The sequence below is a fragment of the Hemitrygon akajei genome, chromosome 3, assembly GCF_048418815.1.
Source record: "Hemitrygon akajei chromosome 3, sHemAka1.3, whole genome shotgun sequence".
NCBI lineage: Eukaryota > Metazoa > Chordata > Chondrichthyes > Myliobatiformes > Dasyatidae > Hemitrygon > Hemitrygon akajei.
Genome location: NC_133126.1, coordinates 125,512,828 through 125,536,946, shown reverse-complemented (window position 1 = coordinate 125,536,946; position 24,119 = coordinate 125,512,828). Strand labels below are relative to the sequence as shown.

Genomic DNA, 24,119 nt, shown 5'->3' with positions numbered 1-24,119 from the left:
CAGACAAAATGCTGGCGACACCCCAGAGAAGAAAATGATAATCGATTTCACATATGCTGTTCTTTTTTTCATATCCCCTCGCCCTTCACATATTCTGAGATTTGCTGTTTGCCTGTTCTGTAAACTTGGACAAGGCCAGCACATTAAACTAACCTTTACTGCTTTATTATACCCATTTTCCCAGAACAAACAGGAAACAATACACCCCTCAGTCATATTCAATGTTTACTTTGAAGTATTCTAAAACATAATATGCATTCACATTTTACAATTACATAAATAATATGACATTCATCAAATAAGGAGTATATCACAGCCATTTCAAATACTATTTCAGAAAAATCTTATGAAAGGCATTAAACATTTTAACAAAGTTCCAATGAAAGTCTGAAATATTCGTTACGAAAACATTCAGTTACGGTACAAAATAACTTGTTGAATGTACATTCCAAAAGTTTGCTTTCTCTACTGTATCTAAGATTGAAATGAATAATATGCCGATAGGAAGGAGAATATTGGATGGGGTGCAGATGGAGGGAGCAGTGTGGAGTTTGGTCGGGATAGCAGCTTCTGCTAAAACAAACAAGAGTACCTAAGGAAAGATAGTTAAAGCCATACGAAATCGCGTAGCAATTTTAGAATTAAGATTCCATTATCATTCAGAATATAAATCAAAAATAAGCAAACATAACCATGTATGAGTCATCTAACCTGGTGGAGTTGGTGATATAGGTGGTGGAATACATGGTCTATTTTCCATTAGGTTAACGTCACGCCACCATGTTGTTTAGAATTAAACCCTTGCGCAAAGAGTGAACACAAGATTTTGTGGAATAAAAGCCAGCCATAAACATATTTTTAATGCCGTACAAAAGATGGTATTCTGAAGAACGTTGGTTTATCTAGAAGTACTTCATGATAAGGCTATCGCTGCCAGGCTTTCCTTGCACAGTTGTCACAGTGTTAGAGGAATATACCTCCACTCAGCTTTAAGATTAAGAGACAGTGCACACCAAGCATCTTGCTTGCCTTTCCCTTCTGCACATGAAGCTGTTTATATACAGTATTTATTAAATAATATGGTCAGAGGAAGAACATAATTGTAGTACAGACAGTTAATCAGGTACTGCACCATTTTCTCAGCTTGCTCAATCAATGTCTCCATTGTCCACTTTTGAACTCAATGATTTCAATGTGTTCAAACAATGCATCCAAAGTGGTGTGAAGTGCAAATGTAAAAGTCAGAAATTCTTCCTGTATAGGATCACTGCTCCTGCCAATGCTATCTAAATACTGTTTAGGATCATTGTTTTGTCCTCTAAAGACAGATAACATTATCAATGTTAAAAGGGGCCTTCCTTACTGACAATGGACTATTGGATAGACTGAATGAATCTCTTTTACTTGTGGTTGCCAATGAGTCTGCTCTACCTATGACTGAATTGTATGCTGACCATTTTTTATTATGGCAGTCATTTTCAAAGCTGTATATTGTGCAGTATTATGGTTATTAGAATAGTAACTTGGTCCCAACTTTTTAAAATTAATTTATATTCCTACCACAAGTACATAACATCAAACACTGTACACAATATTCAAAGGGCTATCACCATCTTACAAAAATTGTATTGTGGCAAATTTCTGGGAGAAAATCTGCACTACATCTTTAGATATTTTCAGAAATATAATTGAAACAAAACAATCCAGATTCTCTGATAATTGCACTCAATTTGTAGAGTTCTAAATCTGCAGGATATTTAAAGTTCACTTAAAATAACCAAGCATAAAGAGCACACAGGAAATTATTTCAAACAGTGCTTAAATACACAGTCAAAATCCATGCTATCTAAAAATATCCTATTCACACTTCAAACTTCCTTGTAGTCTTTTATTGCACATCTTATTTGACTTACTAAAAAGACTGGGTGAGTAGTATGGTCCAATTCATGAATGCATGACTCAACACAATATTCGTTCTCAAAGCTAATTTATAACGCCATCTGTGAAACCTAGTGGTTATGTGTTTATCTAGAGTATCTGCATACTGTGATTTATTTAACACTGCTTGAACAAAAACAGCTGCCAAAATTGAATAGGGGTGAAAAACATTCCACATTATTGTCATTATCATTTTATAATTTTCCTTTCTCTGGCAATCTCAGGTGAATTTGCACACTTTCACTTACAGCATTTGAAAATGTCACGTTGGAAATAAGCTATTTAACTATGTCACAGGTAACCCAGTCCTGAGAGAGGACACTATTTTGTGGTCTTACAACATGTCTTCAGTCAGTCCTCTGTTTAAGTTTGTCACTGGCATTAATAGGGACTTTTCTGGTGCCCTGATGGTCAAGTATAATTTGAAACAAAGTTTTTAAGCTGTGAAAGAATGGGCAAAATGTCATTAACTTCTGACTGTTTTTGTATGGAAACAGAACAAGCTAATTCATTCTATGCATTTTTTGCCTAGCGTAGATTTAATATGCCAATGCTTCCTGCATCCACTTTGTTCCACAATATAATACTGCACTGTTGCTGTCTTAGGAATACCTGTACCTGAAAAATATGTTTTAATCGGTGAGTTTATATTAAAAATAAAAAGTATCCAGCACTCCTTTCACTGAAATTTTCATGGAAACTATGTGGATCTTTTCCAAGAGGTTACCTATATTGTTTAAAAGATTTAATTTCCAGCAGATGTAGCTATGGAATATGTCTGGAAAAGGAACTCTCTTTAAATCTACAAACATAATATTATTTTTCCCCTGTTGCACACTCTCCTGGTTGTAACTTATCCATGCACTCAGTTTGAAGTTTGAACTCCATTTAAGGCCACGAGAGAGAGGGAAGAGTAATCCCAAAGGAGCTGGAATGAGTGAGAGGAGAAGAGGGAGAAATTGTCGGGAGAAGCAGAATAAAAGGAAATTGAGGAGAGACAGAACAAGAAAAGACGTGAGACAAGAGAAGTGGAAATTGAGACAAGGGAGATGGAGAAAAGGAGGTCATTGTAAGCAAAATAGAGAAAATGGTGATAATGTGTAAAACCAAGTTAGAAGAGCAAAAAAAAAGCTAACTAGAAAGAGGAAAAGAAGAAAATGAAAACATGAGTGTGGCTTCTGAGGAACACTTCGATGTGCCACCACTTTCATTGCTGCATTTGCTCCTACTTCATGTGAGATCCTGTAACTTGTGATGGTTCAGATCTTGTTCTTGATGTCAAAAGTAACACATTTCAGATCTTTTTTTCTCTGTTCTTTTCAAGTACTTAATGGAGAACAGAAATGAAAATAGGGGATTTACCCTAATCTCCCCAAAATTATTAATACTAAAACAGGTTATCTGTTTTTTGTTATTACATGATGTGTTGGAAGCTTGTTGGAGTAAACTGGCTGCTTGTCTGCCAAAGTTACTGTAGTGATTACAATTCATCAGTACATAATTAACCACAAAGCTCTCTGAGAGAGCCTGAAATTGTGAAAAGCTCCATTTTAACGTAAACTATTAATTATTTTCTTTCAATTAAGACCCTGACCACTAAGTGGTAGTCCAATTGATAATAAATACATAAGAGATACTTTCATGATGCTTTTTTACTGTCAGTGTGAACTGGAGATGAGGCTGACTGCTGCAAACCATTCAGATCAGTGCTAGTCTGTGATGGAAGCAAAGCATTGTAGAGTAAATACTACATTGCCCTGTCTTCAGGCAAAGTGCTTTAAAGAATTTAATTGATTCATTCAGTGGAAGCAACCCATAAAGCATTTTGAATGAGTTACTCCCGTAAAGTATTCACATGAGCATCCAGTTCGAAGCATTGAAAGTTGCTTTGAATATTCTTAAAATGTTAATCCAATCTCTCACATCAACAAATCTTTCTGGAAATTGTATCATATTTATTTGAGATGGTGATACACAATTTTTTCCTTGTATTTCACTTTGCCAACAGAAAATAAACAGTTTTTGTAAATTTCCCCATTATTTGTGGTGCTTTACAGCTAACTAACTAATTTTGAACTGTAGTCACTGCTGAACAGTAGGAGGTATAGAAGTCAATTTTGTATAGACAATGTCCCACAAGCAGCCAGGTGATATTGACCAGTTATATTGATTAAGTTTTTGGTAAGAGTTTCCTTCAAAACTGTGCCATCGGAATTTTTATACTTTTCTAAGAGGAAAGCGAGCCCTCAATCCCAAAAGAGGGGCAGGGAATAGTCAGCCAGTGCAGAGTACCTCTGTGGCCATTCCCTCAATAATATGTATGCCGCTTTGGATACTGTTGAGGGGGTGGGAAGCCCATAGTGGCCTGATCTTTGGCCCTGAGTCTGTCTCTGTGCTTAGAAGGGAAGTCGGGAAAAGCGGAGTGCAGTAGTGATAGGGGATTCCATAATTAGAGGAGCAGACAGCAGATTCTGTGGATGTTAAAGAGACACCTGGATGGTATGTTGCCTCACAGGTGCTAGCATCTGGGATGTCTCCGAACAGATGCACAGCATTCTAAAGGGAGAGGGTGAACAGCTGGAAGTTGTGGTATGTTTTAGTATCAATGAAATAAACAGGGAAAGGGAAAAGGTCCTGAAGTGAGAATATAGGGAATTAGGTAGAAAGCTGTAGAGCAGGACCTTCAGGGTAGCAATCTCCAGATTGCTAATCATTGCCACACACCAGTGACGGGAAGAATAGGATGATTTGGCAGATTAATGCGTGGCTGAAGAATTGGTGCTGGAGTCAGGGTATCAGATTGCTGGATCGTTGGGATCTTTTCTGGGGAAGGTACGACCTGTACAAAAAGGACAGGTTATACCTGAACCCGAGCGGAACCAATATCCCAGTGGATAGGTTTTCTAGAGCTGTAGGGGAGTTAGCAGTAAAGCTAACTTGGCAGGGGGGTGGGAACCAGAGTGATAGGGCTCAGGATGGAATATTTAGTATACAACTACATACAATGTATAGTGAGACCGCAGGGAAGGACAGGCAGATAACAGGGCAAAATTACAGTCAGTGGGATGAGTTAAAGTGCAACAGGGGCCAAAATCAAAAAGTGTGATGAAAACAGGGCTGGGTGTTATATTTGAATACATGCAGTATACGGAATAATGTTGATTATCTTGAAGCACAGTTAGAGATTGGCAGGTATGATGCTGTGGGCATGGCTGAAAGAAAATCATAGTTGGGAGCTTAATGTCCAAGGATACACATTGTATTGAAAGGATAAGCAGGTTAGCAGAGGGTGTGGGTTGGCTCCATGGGTAAAAAATGAAAGCAAATCATTAGAAAGAGGTCACATAGGATTCAAAGACAGGAAAGACACAGGAGAGTCGGTGGAGGTTGTTTATTTGGATTTTCAGAAGGCCTTAGACTAGATGCCCCACATGAGGAAAGATACCAGCATGGATAGATGATTAGCTCTCTGGTTTGGAGGCAAAGAGTGGGAATAAAGGGGCCCTTTTCTGGTTAGTTGGCCTTGACTAGTGGTGTTCCAGAGGGGTCACTGGTTCTTTTCATGCTATATGTCAATGATATGGACAATGGAATTGATGGCTTTGTGGCCAAGTTTACAAAGATAGATGGAGGGGCAGGTAGTGTGAAGGAAGCAGGGTGTCTGCAGAAGGACTTAGATTAGGAAAATCGGCAAAAATTGCCAGATGGAATATAATGTAGGGAAGTGCATGGTCATGCACTTTGGTAGAAGGAATAAAAGGGTGAACTAGTTTCTAAACGGGGAGACAATCCAAAAATCAGAGGTGCAAAGAGACCTGGGAGTCCTTGTGCAGGATTTCTAAGCGTTAATTTTCAGGTTAAGTCAGTGGTAAGGAAGGCAAATGCAATGTCAGCATTCGTTTCAAGAGGACTAGAAGAGAAAGCAAGGATGTAATGCTGAAGCTTTATGAGGCATTGGGTCAGACCACATTTGGAATGTTGTGAGTAGTTTTGTGCCCCTTATCTAAGAAAAGATGTGCTGGCATTGGAGAAGGTCCAGAGGAGATTCACAGGAATGATCCAGGATTGAAAGGGTTATATGGGGAACATTTGATGCTTCTGGGCCTGTACTTATCGAAATTTAGAAGAATGAGGGAGAATCTTATCAAATCCAATCGAATAGTGAAAGGCCTAGGTAGAGTGGATATGGAGAGGATGTTTTCTTTAGTGGGGGACTTAGGACCAGAGGGCACAGCCTCAGAATGGAGGGACATCCATTTAGAACAGAGAGGAGGAAAGATGTTTTTACCCAGAGGATGGTGAATCTGTAGGATTCATTGACACAAACTTTTGTACAGGCCAGGCCATTGGGTACATTTAAAGCAGAGATCCATAGGTTCTTAATTAATCAGGGCATCAGAGGCTACGAGGAGAAAGCAAGAGAATGGGGCTGAGAGGGGGTAATAAATCAACCATGATGGAATGGCAGAGCAGACGAGATGGGCCAAATGGCCTAATTCTGATCCTATGTCTTATGGTCAATGTGAAAGATACCACTTCCATTTGTGCAGTAGTCCCATGTAGGACATGAACCAACTCCCTTAACGTAAGTTCAGAGATTTTAACAGCCATGTTAAACACTCCCATTCAGCTGACATTAGAATTGAGCAAAATGTTTCTATTTCTGAAACTTGTTACAGAGAATCGATTCTCGTCTTAGAAGAACATCTGTCCTTTCATTCCTAATTAGCCAGAATCTGGAAATCAATATAAAATACTTAGTTAAAATAATACATTTTAATTCATTTAATTTGTCTATTTTAGGATCAAACTAATAATTATGAGTTGTGTCTAAATGCGTTTCTGAATAATAGTTATAACGGGTGTGAATCTTCAATAGCACAGTAAGTTGCAAGAATTTCTCAAAAGATTAGTAGCTGAATACTTTAGCCACTGAGGCCAGATATGTACAGAGTGAGTTAATCAATTCTATTTCATCAGGGGATGGAAATGAGAATTGGATAAAACATTGTATTAACATATTTAGTGACCAACTAGCTAGTGAAGGCTCACCAATGGTGTATTGATATTTACAAATCCAAACCCCAGCAGCCAAATACTTTACCAATGAAAGGCGCGGGTGTGAGGGGAACAAAATTAACTTGTTGGACAAACATAGGTTAACGATGACTATTGCCATCAGGGTAGTTCTGACAGATGTCACATTCTAGTAAAGCCAAACGTGCATTTAGTAGAATGAACCTAACTTCAATGGTTTTATTTATAAGATGCCAGTGAACCACTAAATTCTGCAACATGCCCAGAAACCATGCACCAAACCAAAATGAAAAGAATGAGATGGCACACATTAAGTATATAATGTAGATACAAGACCATGGATTAACAGTTTCCTCTACCTGGAAATTGCCAGTAGCAGCCAATCAGGCCCTTTGCAATTGATTTTTCTTTATCTAGTGCTGATCCTTTCAAAGGATCATTGATGACTCTGTAAGTTTGTCCCTCACTGTATTTATTGAACAAAAGATATTGCATATAGTGAGACATCATTTTCATGGACAATGTGAAAGATCATTAAGGCCAGGCAGGAGTGAAATAAGGGAGTATTACGTTGTACAAAAGGTCTGAAAAATTAGAACTCACTTTTCCTAAAGACAATGGATACTGGGTAAGTTGAAATTCTGAAGAACACAAATCGAGCTAAGAAAAAAATTCAGCGGTAAAACATGCTTAATTATTTTACTATTTAGCTGCAACATTCAGCAAAACTGAAGAAGCATCATTCAATCTTCAGTAAGAATCAGAGATATTAGTTTCCCAAATTGTTGTTGGGGATCTACAAAGCCAGCGCACTGCATAGAAAGCCAATATTCAGAACACTGGATTGCCCAGTTTCTTCCATAACTACGGCAGAGGCCAGTACCTTCCAACACTGTGACAGAGGGGGAAAATCACCCTCTGACATTGCAATAGTTGTCCGAGGTTGAACTGAGTCCTTCCAGTCAAATCATGCATTTAATTATAGCAGTTGTTATTCTCAACCAGAGCCAGATGCTACGATAATCATTCCAGATATGTAGCTTTTGCAAAGTAGTTTGCCAGGAAGGTGTGGAGCATTCCCAGTGATGTTGGCTGAGAGGCTAGTGATTAGGACTGATCTTGCAAAAGGAAAGAAAGGTTATTATGTTTTCACTGCTGCAGCCCAGTACAATCACTTTGCTGTCTTCTCTTTATGGTCAATGACGAGTGCTGCTCCCTTCGCCTCCTTGGTCAGCAGTGGCACAGCTTGGTGAGTCGGCTGCAAGACAAGCAATGGAAATTTTAGTCACTTCACTCCGACCAGAATCCATGCGAGACTTGCATTCCTCTCAACAACACAAAACTTTACCTTCACATTTAATGAAGATAATATTAGATATCTGGACTGATTACAAAGCTATGAATTCTATTTGGCCTAAAGTTTCCTGGTGTCAGTGCCCGTGTCATTCACAAACATTTGGAAACTCTTAAAAATCAATTTACAGTAAAAAAAATAAAATTCTTTACATTCAATTGCTGAAAATTCAACTCCCAAATTTAGTGTATTGTGACCTACTTGAATTTCACCAGGATCATATACTGCCACTACTATATTCAGAAACTTATCTGGCTCCCTGGTCATCTATGCATGGAACCACGAGAGGTGGGGGGAGATCATACATGGGTTCTTTGTATCTGTTTTTGCTCTGGAGACCGACACAAAGACTACTGACCTGAGACAAACGAGTAGTGAGGTCATGGTCTGGATCCAGATTATTGCTGGCTGCCCGGTTGTCTTCAGGCGAATTAGGGCAGATAAATTCCCAGGGCCTGACAAGGTGTCTCCTTCGATCTTGTGGGAGGCAAGTGCAGAAATTGCAGGGGCCCTGGCAGAGATGTTTAAAATGTTCTTAGCCACGGGTGAAGAGCCAGGTGGCTGGAGGATAACTAATGTTGTTCTGTTGTTCAAAAAATGTTTTATGAATAAGGTGGGAAGTTATAGCCAGTCATGGGTAAATTATTGGACGATATTATGGTGGATTCTGGCTAATTGGGACACATCAGGAGCAGTACATTTTGGACCTATTAAGTGCGGGAGAAATATGAGATAAGCATTATGGAAGGATGTGAACCCAATAACTAAGGCTGTATTGTCCTTACTAACTTCAAAAGATCACTGGCTGTCCATTTGAAATTTCGATTGATTTTAATGGCTCTACTGTGAATGGCAATTGATTTTGTGAGTAAGAAATTCAAACATATACAATTTAGGATGATCAATATCTGTAACTGATAAGCCTATTCTGTATAAAAAGCAGGTTTCTGTTCAGACTTCAGAATAGTGTGGGTCACAGCGGCCTATTTTGTTCTCCTTGTGCACAAGTGAAATAAGAAGAATGCTTGAGTCATAAGAGTGGGTGTGTTCTGGGCCCAGTTATTTTAGTTATTTTATTTTATTAATGACAATGACATTTATTTCAACGCCCTCATTATGGTTTGCATGTGAACTCCAACATGAGTGGTTTGTGATTCCCATTTCTTTCTCTACAAAAGTTCTGCTATTTCTTTGGGTAAACCATTTATACTTCAGAGCAGTGATACATAAGGGAGAAGGAAGCAGGGATGCCAGAATCAGAATCAGGTAAATATCACCGGCATGTGTCATGAAATTTGTTAACTTTGTAGCAGCAGTACAGTGTGATACATGATAAATATAGGAAAAACTGAATTACAGTAATTATATAAATGTATATTAAATAGTTAAGTTAAAATAAGAAGTGCAAAAGCAGAAATTAAAAATAAGTATTGAGGCAGTGTTCATGGTTTAATGTTCATTTAGAAATCAGGTGGCAGAGGGGAAAAAACTGTTCCTGAATCACTGAATGTGCGCCATAAGGCTCCTGTACCACCTAGCTTAGAAGATTGGCGTCATTCAATGTCTGTAGTGAGATGCTGAAGATGTTCTATAGGTCAGTTGTGGAGAGCGCCCTCTTCTTTGTGGTGGCGTGTTGGGGAGGAAGCATTAAGAAGAGGGACTTAATAATAAGCTGGTAAGGAAGGCGGGCTCTGTCGTGGGCAAAGTACTGGAGAGTTTAACATCGGTAGCTGAGCGAAGGGCGCTGAGTAGGCTACGGTCAATTATGGAAAACTCTGAACATCCTCTACATAGCACCATCCAGAGACAGAGAAGCAGTTTCAGCGACAGGTTACTATCGATGCAATGCTCCTCAGACAGGATGAAGAGGTCAATACTCCCCAATGCCATTAGGCTTTACAATTCAACCGCCAGGACTTAAGAACTTTTTAAAAGCTATTATTAATGCTTTTTGAGATAGTGATTTAGATGCATATCATATTTTTTACTGAGTTAAGTATTGTATGTAATTAGTTTTGCTACAACAAGTGTATGGGACATTGGAAAAAAGTTGAATTTCCCCATGGGGATGAATAAAGTATCTATCTATCTATCTATCTATCTATCTATCTATCTATCTAGCTGGTATATCGTTCTCCTGTATGCCCTCTTGTCACTATCTGAGATTCTGCCAACAATGGTTGTATCATCAGCAAATGTATAGATGGCATTTAATCTAAGTCCAGACACACAGTCATGGGTATAGAGAGAGTAGAGCAGTGGGCTAAGCACACACCTCTGTGGTGCACCACTGTTGAGTGCCAGTGAGCTGGCACAGATTGAGGTCTTCCTGTTAGGAAGCTGAGAATCCAGTTGCAGAGGGAGGTACAAAAACCCGGGTTCTGGAGTTTTTTGATCAGAACTGTAGGGATGATGGTGTTAAATGTTGAACTATACTAGAAGTGGTTCCAAACATTAGAATGTGATAAGTTTCATATGCATTATAAACATTGTGCTTTAGGTTCCTTTAATTACAATATGTTTATAAAAGGCATGACTCACTGTTAGTTATGCATTGGGTCTCTAGGTTGATTAGATTACCTCTTAGTATTTTTGTTCAGTAAACATGCCATTTTCATTGCATTGTATGGAATTCAGTTTTCTTATCTAAGATCAAAATATTGATATTGTGCTGTAATTCTTGAACCCAAATCTGTCAACCAGCTGTTAAGGACTTTTATTCCTACCAGTTATTCTCAGGGCTGAAGTAATGTCTGCAATAATACTGGTGCTCTGAAAAATGTAAACACAATTCCCATTCAAATGAATTCCGGGATCGTGACAATGTATCAGGAGCTCCACTTCTGAGGGTTGTAAATAAATGCAAGATTTTATGATTATGTAATTGTTATACAAAGGAGGGTATTTACATCACTTTGCATAAAACTTTGTAAAACTGCTAAGAGGATCTCCAGCATCTCCCTTCCCCTCCATTTGTGATTTTTACCAGGAGCATTGGAAACGAAGGGCACAAAGCATTATTGAGGATCCCTACCACCCATCCCACAATGTCTTTGACCCACTACCATCAGGAAGGAGGTACAGGAGCATCAGATCTAGATTTGCCAGTCTGGGTTACAGTTTCTTCCCCCAAGCTGTGAGACTAATGAATACCCTGCCACCACCGAGATCTCTTCACAAGGACAGCAAGCTGTTTACTGTTTACTGTACAGTACTATTTGCTGTTTACTGTTTACTGTACTGATCGCTGTTTCCCTGTGCTGCACAATTCACGTGCATTTTGAATTTTATTTTATTAACTTAGTTGTGGTAATATTTTGTTTTTCGTGCTGTGTGTAATATACATATTGTGGGTGTACTGTGTTCCAGAGGAGCATTGTTTCATTTAGTTATGTATATGTACAGTCAAATGACAATAAACTTGAACTTATTTTCAGTATGAATGCTTGGAGCATTACTTACCCTGTTAACAATGGTTATTTATTTCTTAAGAGACTGAAGTGGAGACTTCTGGTGTTGCACATGTGCTTCACACAACACTGGCAAATTAACACATTTCTACCACGTTTGATGTTATTGTCAGTGCCTCTGTGCCCGTGAAGGGTTAGCACATGCAACCTATGGGGCATGCTTGATGACAATCACTATGCAATGCTCCATTCGAATCTCATGCTGAAACACAATTACATCCATTAGGAAAAAATGTGAACCGTTCACAGTTAGTCAGCATTTTGTTGACATCCCTCTCCTCCAAAGAGCATACGGTATGTGGACTTTGAAGAGGTGATTAACCAATTTTAGCTTTGTTAGGAACTTCTGGTGAATACAGACCAACTACTGACTGTGTTAGGCTTTCGAGGGATAAAGATAAACTGCTATGCTGGTGCCTCAGCCTCTGCCCATGGGTATCTACAATGAGAAGAGTTGGCAACACATCCATTTGGGTAACAATAGCCCATACTCTGCTGTGGTCATTTGGAGGAATACTACTAGACTTTTTATTTCAATAGCCATTCATGGAATATTGCCAGTGAAGCAACGAAGTTACAATCTAACCACCCCATTCCGTCTCTCCATCAAAGGGGAACCGGTTATGGTTGCAGAACCTGCCTCAATGAATGCTGTTCAACATAGGACGTAGAGAAAAATGGCCTCATGACTGTGAAGTTTGAGATCAAACCAGTTGGCTATCTGAGTGCCCCTTATTACAGGAAGAAGAAGGGGCCACCGTATTCAGGCAGAGCTTTCACCTACACCAGGCACCTATCCACCCAGTCGCTGCAGGACCATCATTTACACTCTGGTTACACCGAGTGGTGCTGCAATCCAGAACGTCTTGCCAAAGATCCAACACCTTCACAAGGAAAGGACTTCAGCAGGGCCAAACTGCTGGAACAGTCAGATAGATTCCTGAAAATCACAGAAGTAACTTTGAAGGAAGTTACAAGGCTGAGGGTTTTTCTTTTGCCATTTCAACAAGTTCATGGAAATTCAGTCCTCCCACAACTACTCCATGAGCATGAGCTTGCCAGCCGTTCTGTTTCCCACTTCATCCATTAGAGTACTGGACTCTGAGGCCCTGATGATCCACAGCAGTCAGAGGAACTCCAACAAAACTTACAACTCTGAGCAATCAGCTCCACTTTTAAGTATTAGGACATTGCTGTTACTTGCTGCAGGATTATCTGGTGATGCTAGAAAGTTTGTGAACCCTGTAGAATTTTCTCTATTTCTGCATAAATATGACCTAAAATGTGATCAGATCTTCACATAAGTCCTAAAACTAGGTAAAGAGAACCCAGTTAAACAAATATCACAAAAAAAATCATACTTGTTCATTTATTTGTTCGACCTTGATCCTACAGTTAACACAGGCCTCTGAGGCTATCTTGTCCAGAGTCTGTGACAATGAAAACGTTCATCCTGATTAAATAGACATGGCAGAATCCCTTACCGAAATTTGTTCATCACCAGCTGAGAAACTCCTTATTTCCCAAAACCAACTTTATTCATAAAAATATATGAAAAATACAAAATACTGAAATACAAAAATACAAGAAATACTGGGTAAGTATTTTGCATCATTTTTTACTGTGGAAGACATTAGCAGTATGGTGGAAGTCCCAAGTGTCAGGGGTCATGTAGTGTGTGAAGTGACTATGACAAAAAAGAAGATTCTTGGGAAGCTGAAAAGTCTGAAGGCAGATAAGTCACCTGGACCAGATGGTGTAGACAGCAGGGTTCTGAAAGAGGTGGCTGAAGAGATTGTGGAGGCATTAGTAATGATCTTTCAAGAATCACTTGATTCTGGAATGGTTCCAGAAGACGGGAAAATTGCAAATGTCACTCTGATCTTCAAGAAGGGAGGAAGACTGAAGAAAGGAAACTATAGGCCAGTTAGTCTGATGTCAGTGATAGGGAAGATGTTGGAATCAATTATTAAGGATGAGTTCGCAGGATACTTGGAGATACATGATCAAAAAGGCCATAGTCAGCATGGTTTCCTCAAGGGAAAGTCTTGCCTGACAAATCTATTGCAATGCTTTGAAGAGGAGGAAGTACTGGCGCTTTTAAGGAATATAAAAATGGATAAATCTCCGGATCCTGACAGGATATTCCCTAGGACCTTGAGGGAGGTTTGTGTAGAAATAGCAGGGGCTCTGACAGAAATATTTCAAATGTCATTAGAAACGGGGATGGTGCCGGAGGATTGGCGTATTGCTCATGTGGTTCCATTGTTTAAAATGGGTTCTAAGAGTAAACCTAGCAATTATAGGCCTGTCAGTTTGATGTCAGTGGTGGGTAAATTAATGGAAAGTATTCTTACAGATGGTATATATAATTATCTAGATAGACAGGGTCTGATTAGGAACAGTCAATATGGATTTGTGGGCGGAAGGTCATGTTTGACAAATCTTATTGAATTTTTTGAAGAGGTTATGAGGAAAGTTGACGAGGGTAAAGCAGTGAATGTTGTCTATATGGACTTCAGTAAGGCCTTTGACAAGGTTCCATATGAAAGGTTAGTTAGGAAGGCTCAATTGTTAGATATTAATATTGAAGTAGTAAAATGGATTCAACAGTGGCTGGATGGGAGATGCCAGAGAGTAGTGGTGGATAACTGTTTGTCAGGTTGGAGGCCAGTGACTAGTGGTGTGCCTCAGGGATCTGTACTGGGTCCAATGTTGTTTGTCATATACATTAATGATCTGGATGATGGGGTGGTAAATTGGATTAGTAAGTATGCAGATGATACTAAGGTGGGTGGTGTTGTGGATAATGAAGTAGGTTTTCAAAGTTTGCAGAGAGATTTAAGCCAGTTAGAAGAGTGGGCTGAGCGATAGCAGATGGAGTTTAATGCTGATAAGTGTGAGGTGCTACATTTTGGTAGGAATAATCCAAATAGGATATACATGGTAAATGGTAGGGCATTGAAGAATGCAGTAGAACAGAGTGATCTAGGAATAATGGTGCACAGTTCCCTGAAGGTGGAATCTCATGTGGATAGGGTGGTGAAGAAAGCTTTTGGTATGTTGGCCTTTATAAATCAGAGCATTGAATATAGGAGTTGAGATGTAAGGTTAAAATTGTGCAAGGCATTGGTAAGGCCAAATTTGGAGTATTGTGTACAGTTCTGGTCACCAAATTATAGGAAAGAAGTCAACAAAATAGAGAGAGTACAGAGAAGATTTACTAGAATGTTACCTGGGTTTCAACACCTAAGTTACAGGGAAAGGTTGAACAAGTTAGGTCTTTATTCTTTGGAGTGTAGAGGTTGAGGGGGGACTTGATAGAGGTATTTAAAATTATGAGGGGGATAGATAGAGTTGACGTGGATAGGCTTTTTCCATTGAGAGTAGGGGAGATTCAAACAAGAGGACATGAGTTGAGAGTTAGGGGACAAAAGTTTAAGGGTAACATGAGGGGGAATTTCTTTACTCAGAGAGTGGTAGCTGTGTGGAATGAGCTTCCAGTAGAAGTGGTAGAGGCAGGTTCGGTATTGTCATTTAAAGTAAAATTGGATAGGTATATGGACAGGAAAGGAATGGAGGGTTATGGGCTGAGTGCGTGCCAGTGGGACTAGGTGAGAGTAAGTGTTCAGCACGGACTAGAAGGGCCGAGATGGCCTGTTTCTGTGCTGTAATTGTTATATGGTTATATGGTTAAATAACAAGCAGGAGAGACAAAGGAGAATGGATTGATGCTGTGGACTTGGATTTTCAAAAGGCCTTTAACAAGGTGCCACAAATGAGGCTGAGGTGAGGAAGTCAAATGAAATGTTAGTATTCGTTTCAAGAGGACTAGAATGTAAAAGCAAGGATGTAATGTTGAGACTTTATAAAGCACTGGTAAGGACTCACTTGGTGTATTGTGAACAGTTTTAGGCCCTTGTCTTAGAAAGGATGTGCTGAAACTGGAGAGGATTCAAAGGAGGTTCACAAAAATAATAACAGAATTGAATGGCTTGTCACATGAAGAGTGTTTGAAGGCTCCAGACCTGTTTACTAGAATTCTTAAGAATGCGGAATGATCTAATTGAAACCTATCAACCAGTGAAAGGTCTTGACAGAGTCAATGTGGAGACGTTGTTTCCTATAGTGGGTGAGTCTAAGACCAGAGTACACAGCCTCAGAATAGAGGGGCATCCTTTTAGAACAGAGATGAGGAGGAATTTCTTTAACAGTGAATCTGTGGAATTTCTGCACAGGCAGCTGTGGAGGGCAAGTCAATATGTATATTTAAGGAAGAGGTTGATAGATTCTTGATTGGTCAGAACATGAAGGGATGTGGAGAGAAGGCAGGAGATTGGGACAGAGAGGAAAAGTGGATCAGCCATGATGAAATGGGGGAGCAGACTTAATGGGCCAAATGGCCTAATTCTGCCTCTATCTCTTTGCTTTTTGGTTAAAAATACAGTGCATGGCTTTCTTTATTCGTGGTGTGGTTCAGTCTATACTTCCAGAGTGTTACTGCTTCTACACGTATGTAATGTTAGTGCACTCTCTGTACAAGGCACCATTGCCATCCACGTAGCCTCCTCAGGTGATACAAACTTCAAGTGTTTGAGAGGCATCTACACAGGGCTTGTCCCCTCAATATCTAGTGGCAGAGAACCTATGAACGAAGTCTTTCCCCTGGCGGCATTGAGTTTCAGTGCAGCCCTCCAGCATGGACTCCTGCAGCCTTGGATGTGCATGTTGGCAACATTACTCATGAATTTCTCACTGTATGGAAGATTAATATATTTCAGGGAGGCCAGAGTGCATCTTTCACCAAGCTGATGGCCTTAGAGCTATGCTGGAAACTGGAACATGACCTTGGGAGCAGCCAGTAGAGCAGAGATTACTCACTTACGTAGCGGCTCAGGTGAACTGTGATGAGGACTGCTGGTCTTAATTCAGACTTTCTATTCAAATGCATAGCCCACGAGGTGAGACTTCAATCATGTAGGAGAGATCTTACGGGGAGGGCCCCTCTCACCTCCAGCCATTTGAGGTTGCTGTGCCTGTTGGTGAGCTCTGCCAAATGGTTGGGACAGTCGGCTCATAGAACCATCCCACAGGATCCATTGTCTTCTCATCTGATGGACCTACGGTGAAAGGTGTTTGCCCAAAGGAACTTCTCCACAAAGGACAGGTAGCATAACAAAGTCAGACTGCCTGGGACATTGATGGGAACATTCCTTGGCAATGAGGGCAGGCCCATCCATGGCAAAACTGGAGATAGATAGACCTTCAGCTGAGAAAGCTTACACATGCAGACCCTGTCCGTTTTAGTAATCAGGCAGTTTGGACTTCTTGAGTCCGCATTCAGCAGCCAGCAGACACTAGATGGTCTAGCATATTCCTCATATTTCAGATAGATAGGAGGCCATTTGGCCCATCAGCTCTATTCTGCTCTCAGACCTATCCATTAATATGTTCCCTCACCTGTGCCTGTCAGCTCCATCCTGATGTACCTACAACCCATCTCCATGAGGAGTAGGCTACAATGGCCAGCCAACCTACCAATCAGCACCTCCTGGGGACATGGGAGAAAACTGGAGGTCCCAGAGAAACCCCACACAGTTACAGTGAGAAAGCACAAATTCCACACGGACAAGTCAGAATCGATCCCTGGGTCACCAGAAGCGTGAGGCAGCAGCGCTACCTGCTCATGCTAAAGTATTGAGAAGTCTGATTATAGAAACGAATCTTGCGAGGTGGACAGAGAAAGTATTTAAAGACAAAGATTGTCTTTATTTGTCACATGTACATCAAAACTTCGAAACATACAGTGAAGTGTGTTGTTTGCGTTAATGACAGACGGTCTGACAACGTACGGCCTGCTTCCAGTGGCAACATTGCATACCCACAACTTCCTAACACTAACCCATATGTGTTTGGACTGTGGGAGGAAACTAGAACACTCAGGGGGAAATCCACATGGTCATGAGGATAACATACAAACTCCTTACCAGGAGAGATGGGAATCGAACCTTGATTACTGGTGATGTAAAGCATTTCACTAACCATGCCACTACCATCATCAAGAAGATGGGAAGAGTTCATCATCAAGGTCTGATATGGGGTTGCATTTGAAGTCCAGGCTTAATCACACAGTTTTACCAAACCTCAGGATCATTGCCAGCAGGGATGCCCACAGCTTGTGTTTTGAAGCTGGCTGTAATCAATGGCAGCTTTCTGTGGCCAGTACAGATGAAATTGTAACAAATGCAAAGAAAGTACTTCAATGCATACTTATGGGATTCTTCCACAGCATTACGATACTGAAGAAACCTTTGTGGGATTTGTGACCTCCAGAACTTAATTAACAATCTGCGTGCTAATTTATTTTGAAAGCGTGGAATACATCAATATAGATTTTATTTTTAATCCAAAATAGCTATCATCCTTTTTTAAAAATTAGATTCTTAAATGAGCTTTGCTTTTTCCAATCTTCAACAGAATTATAATTCTTAGTCTTGTGCTGTTATACACTGTAGGATGCTTCAGACTGAAAATTAAGCAATAAATCAGTGCTGCAGGAAAACTTAATACATTCAAATTAACCTACAGACAAACTGAACTCTAGGGAAAAATGGAATCAATAAAGAGATCAGAGACCTGGCCTTTGTTCTGTTCCCTTGGCAACAAGCCTCTCATTGAGGGAATGGGGCCCTACTGTGTTCCCTCAGTAACAGCAGGTCAACCTTACACTAGGTTCCCTCCTCCTCAGGAGCAAACACGCTATGAACTAGGTCATTTATCAGAGGAAAAGAACCTGCTTTGATGCTGTGTTGCAGCTGTAATAGGCCACGCATATATCCTTTTGTAAAGTGAATTCTGTTGTCAAATACAGGCACAGCAAAATTTGCCCCTGTTGTCCATGCCTCACGGGCCTCACAGCTGCCCGATGTGAATGCATGCATTTGTACCGACAGCCACACTGGTGAGAGCATTCGTGTGTGAACACCAGCTACCGGTGCCAACTAACACGCCCTCCAAACTGGCAAAGCTGTATGGGCTCCAAACAGTAGCAAGCACTCCCCCAGCACAATTATTGAAAGGGATCATCGGCTGCAATCATTTCATTGCTGATTAGTTTCTACTTGTGGATATTGAATTTCTGCAAATGTTTGGTTGTTTAAGGTTGCTAAGGCCTGGTGGGGGTGGGGGTGGGGGTCAGCTGATGTAAAGCTTCGCTCTAACCTCTTCCTAGGCCAGTGGTTCCAAGTGCGGGTGCGTAAGTCAGCATTTCCTTTGGTACACAGAATGCTCAGGGGAACAATCAAAGCAGAAAACGTTGGAGAAAGGAGTGAAGGAGGGAATTCATCCTTGACGTTCAGGGAGTGCGTCTTCTTGTTGAACTGCCGCAGGAGGCAGAGCGTAAGACAACTGGGCTTCAGTGAGACTGTGCTCATTGAACTATGCCATTTGTTTCCTATTCAAGCTCAGCTACAGAGCAGAGCAAGAACTGCATTGTCAACTTCATCATGGCTGTACACTTCTGCGCATTGGGACTCCTCTAGGCCGGAGCTGGAGATACTTTCAAACATTTCCAGTTCACTGTTCAATGTCGCATATGGATTATCCTCTGCTCAGAGAGAACTGAATATGTTACATTCTCTGTTGCCAGCAAACAGTGGGAAAAGCAACTTGCAGCTTTTAGATGATCGCAGGCTTACCCATGGCTGAAGGTGTCGTCACCTTTCTTCAAGGTGATTGGCCGTTCTGATTATCAGCTCCGACATATGCAACAGCTGAAAGAGATTCCATTCCATCTGTTTCCATCTATGTATAACCATAGAGAGCGTGTCAGGCACGTTGGTGCTGCTTCATATTCTGCTTGCATTCTTGATGGATTCAATTTGACACTGGGGCCAACACAACAAACAGAAGGACAGTTACTAGGAGACGAGGGGCATGCACATTGATAAATTCCATTGGGTGAGCCGTATAAATGTGGGCAGATCACTCTGCAAATGAAATGTGATAATGCTGGGCTTTGCTATCCTAAAACAGCAATAAGCATAGGGCGCTTTGGATCATCGATGCACTTGGCAAAGTGAGATTCAGGTTTCTTTGTAGTCAGTAGTATCTTGGAGCATTTAAACATCCCCGTCAGGCAGAAGATGAGCAGAGGAAGGACAGCAGGAGGAAGATAATCTGGTTAGCTTGATGATAATTCATCTAACTGTGCTGCCTGGAGACGTGACCCCAATTCCACAATTAGCAACAGCCCCAGACTTAATTCCGTTGTCCTCCTATCCATCACAGATCATAACATGTCATTCAAATAAAGAGTAAAACTCAATATTTGACAAACCATAAACAAATATCAACAAATAAACCCCAAGCAACTCCTTGGTGCCAATGACATTACTTTTGTTGGATTAATCACAGGTGGTGATGGGTCAGCTACTGGTGTGAGATAGGATACCTGGTTGAGTGTAAGAGCACCTCGCCCAACTCAACATCAGTAAAACTAAAGAGCCGATTGTTGATTTCAGGATATGCCAGTCTATGCTGGTGCATAAGCAGCGGAGGGAGTCAGCAACTTTAAATTCCTAGCTGTTAATGACCTGTTTGGGCCCAGCAAACACATGTGATCATAAGTAATGCGTGCTAAAATGCTTATTTTGTTAGGAAGTTAAGGAAGTTCAGCATGTCACTGGACACGCTAATAAACTTCTGCAATCAATGACATCCTGTGCACCACAGTTCCCGAGGGGATGTTCAACCGTGTGGCGGGAGAGAAATTTCAAAAGAAGTGAATGGGGGCATTCGGGACATTCTGCGGGGAACCATTCCTGAAGTGATCCTGGAGTGTGCATAATTAGGCACTTGGCAAGGTCCAATAAAAAGAAGTTAGGTTTAAGTGGAGCGGCCATCCTGGGAGTGGGGCAGTGTTAGAATGGGGAGGTCAGACTTTGGCTCACAGAGGCTTTGGCAAGAAGAGACAGAGACTGTCGGTAGCTTTCTTCTTAATTTTTCTTTCTTACAAGCAGGAAGGCTCCTCCTGTGGGATGTGGGAAGGCAGGGAGACCTCCAGTGTCCCTGACGACTACTCCTGGAAGAAGTGCATCCGGCTGCAGCTTCCTTCAGACTGTGTGAGGGAATTGGAGCTGGAACTGGATGAGCTCCAAGTAGCTGAGGAGCTGATTGACAGGGCATACAGAAAGGTATTTACCCCTAAGGTGCAGAACACAGGGAACTGAGTGACCGCCAGGAGAGGGAAAGGAGATAGGCAGCCAGTGAAAAGTACCCCAGAGGCCATTCCCTCAATTACAGGTACACTGCTTTGGATACTGTTAGGGAGGGAATGATCTGGCAGAGGAAAGCCACAGCAGTCAGGCCTCTAGCACTGATTCGGGCTCTGTGAGTCAGAAGGAAAGTGGGGAGAAGAGGCAAACTGCGGTGACAGGTAATTTATTGGTTAAGGGAACACAGAGAAGGTTCTGTGAATGGGAATGAGACTCCCAGATGATATATTGCCTCCCGACTGCCCAGGTCAGAGACATCTTGGATTGAGTCCACAGCATTCCTAAGTGGGAGGGCGAGCAGCCAGAGGTTGTGGTCCATGTCCTTAACAATGACATAAGGTGGTGAGGTCCTGCAAAGCGAGTTCAAGGAGTTAGGGGGCTAAGTTAAAGGGCAGGACCTCCAGGGTTGTGATCTCAGGATTGCTACCCATGCCACGTGCCATGGAGGCCAGAAATAGGAAGATCACAAAGTTTAACATGTGGCTAAGGTGCAAGAGGAAGGGCTTCAGGTTTTTGGATCACTGGGGTCTCTTCCAGTGAAAGTAGGGGACTTGTATAGAAGGGACAGCCTGCACCTGAACTGGGTAGGGGGAAACTAATAACCTTATAAGAAGGTTTACCACTGCTGCATTGGGGGGGAGGGAGTGCGGGTTATACTACTGTTGCAGGGATATTCTCAAAGACAGGAATCGAAAAATTGAACATGGTGGAGCTAATGTTCTGTGTTGTGCATATTTCGATGCAAGGAGTATTGTAGGAAAGTCGAATGAGGTTAGGGCATGAATTAGTGCATAGAATTATAACATTAGAGCTATTAGTGAAATTGGACCACAGGAGGGGCAGGACTGGCAGCTCAATGTTCCAAGGTTCCGTTGCTTTAGACGTAACAGAGTGGGAGGAACTAAAGGGGGAATAGTGATTCTACTAGTTTGGGGAAATGTCTCGACAGTACTCAGACAGGACAGACTGGAGATTTTGACTACTGAGGTTATACGGATGACAGTGAGGAATAAGAAAGGGGAGACCACATTAATGGAATTATATTATAGATGACACAACAGTCCACAGGATTTAGAAAAGCAAATTTGTTGAGAGATTTCAGACTGCTGCAAGAAACATTAGGTTGTGATAGTAGGTGATTTTAACTTTCCGCATATTAATTGGGACACACATACTGTAAAAGGGCTGGATGGGCTAGGGTTTGTCCAATGTGTTCAGGAAAGTTTCCTTAATCAATACACAGAGGTCCCGACCAGAGAGAGTGTGAAACTAAATCTTTTGTTAGGGAATGAGACAGGGCAGGTGACAGAAGTTTGTGTAGGGGAAGACTTTTCATCTCGTGATCATAATGCTATTGGTTTCAAGATAGCTATGGAGAAGGATAGGTCTGGTCCTCGTGCTGAGATTCTAAATTGAAGAAAGGCCAACTTTGCTGCTATCAGAAAGGATCTGGTGAGTGGGGATTGGGACAGGCTGTTTTCTAGCAAAGGTATACTTGGTAAGTGGGAGGCCTTCAAAAGTAAAATTTTGAGAGTGCAGGGTTTGTATGTTCCTGTCAGAATAAAAGGCAAGGATAATAGGTTTAGGAACCTTAGTTTTTGAGAGATATTAAGAAAAAAGAAGGAGGTGCTTAACAGGTATAGGCAGATAGGAGCAAATGAGGTACTTGAGGAGGATAAGAAATGCAAGAGAACATTTAAGAAAGAAATCAGGAGGGCTAAATGAAGGCAGGATGTTGCTCTAGCAGACAAGGTGAAGGAGAGTCACAAGAATTTCTACGGATATATTAAGAGCAAAAGGAGAGCGAGGGACAAAGTTGATCCTCTGAAAGATCAGAATGGTCATGGACCCAAAAGAGATGGGGAGAATTTAAATGGATTTGCTCCAGAGACGGACACAGAGTCTGTAGAGATGAAGCAACGAAGCAGTGAGGTCGTAGACCATATCCACACACTGAGCAGGAGGTCTTTACTGTCTTGAAGAAAATTAGGGTGCATAAATCCCCAGGGCCTAACAAGGTGCTCCCTCAGATACTGTGGGAGGTTAATGCAGAAATTGCAGGGGAGCTAGCAGAGATACTTCAAACACCCTTAGCCACGGGTGATGTGCTGGAGAACTGAAGGATAGCTAACGTTGTTCTGTTGTTTAAGAAAGGCTCAAAGGATAGACCTGGAAATTATAGGCTGGTGTGCCTGACATCAGTAATGGGAAAGTTATTGGAAGGCTTCTAAGGGATTGGATCTATAAGTATTTGCATAGACAAGGACAGAGTAGAAATAGTCATCATGGCTTTGTGCATGGTAGGTTGTATCTAACTAATTTCTGAGAGCTTTTTGAGGAAGTTACCAAGAAGGTTCATGAAGACAAGGCAGTGGGTGTTGTCTACATGGACTTTAGCTAGGCCTTTGGCAAGGTCCCGCATGGGTGGTTGGTCAAGAATGTTCAGTGGTTTGACATTCAGGATGAGGTAGTAAATTGGATATGATATTGGCTTTGCGAGAGAAGCCAGAGAGTGGTAGTAGATGGCTGCCTCTCTGACTGGAGGCCTGTGATAAGTAGTGTGTGGCTGGGATCGGTGCTGGGTCCCTGTTTTTTGTCATCTATATCAATGATCTGGATGACAATGTGGTGCACTGGAATTTAACCAGCTGCAGCATTGTCTGGTATGGCAATTTGAGGGTGCAGGAACATAAGATAATGCAGAGAGTAATGGACTCTGCCCAGTACACGTGGGCACATCCCTCCGCATCACTGATAGTATCTACAGGAGCTACTGCCGTAAGAAGGCAACATCCAACTTCAAAGCTCCCCATAGTACAGGCCAGGCCATGCCTCTTGCAACCACCACGGTGCAGGACACACAAATGCCTGAGATTCCACTCCACTAGGTTCAAAGCTACTTCCCTTCAGCCATTTAGCTCCTGAACTAACCTGCACAGTCCTAATCTCTGGAGTTCAGCATCACTGTGATCACTGCAGGAAAGTGAACTTCTTTTGTTCTAGTTATGTTTTCTTGTAAAAATTGTGTATAATTTATGTTTTTTT

General features: G+C 41.3%; 1 protein-coding gene across 3 annotated transcripts in view; it reads right to left on the bottom strand.

The window, feature by feature from the left end:
- Positions 1–7,880: 7,880 nt before the first annotated feature.
- amer3 (APC membrane recruitment protein 3) overlaps positions 7,881–24,119 on the bottom strand; it is a 171,857-nt gene continuing 155,618 nt past the window's right edge. For all 3 annotated transcript variants that reach the window (XM_073040800.1, XM_073040799.1, XM_073040801.1), the window contains exon 3: positions 7,881–8,233. The gene's annotated coding sequence lies outside the window, so the exon portion shown is untranslated. The remainder of the gene's footprint in view (positions 8,234–24,119) is intronic.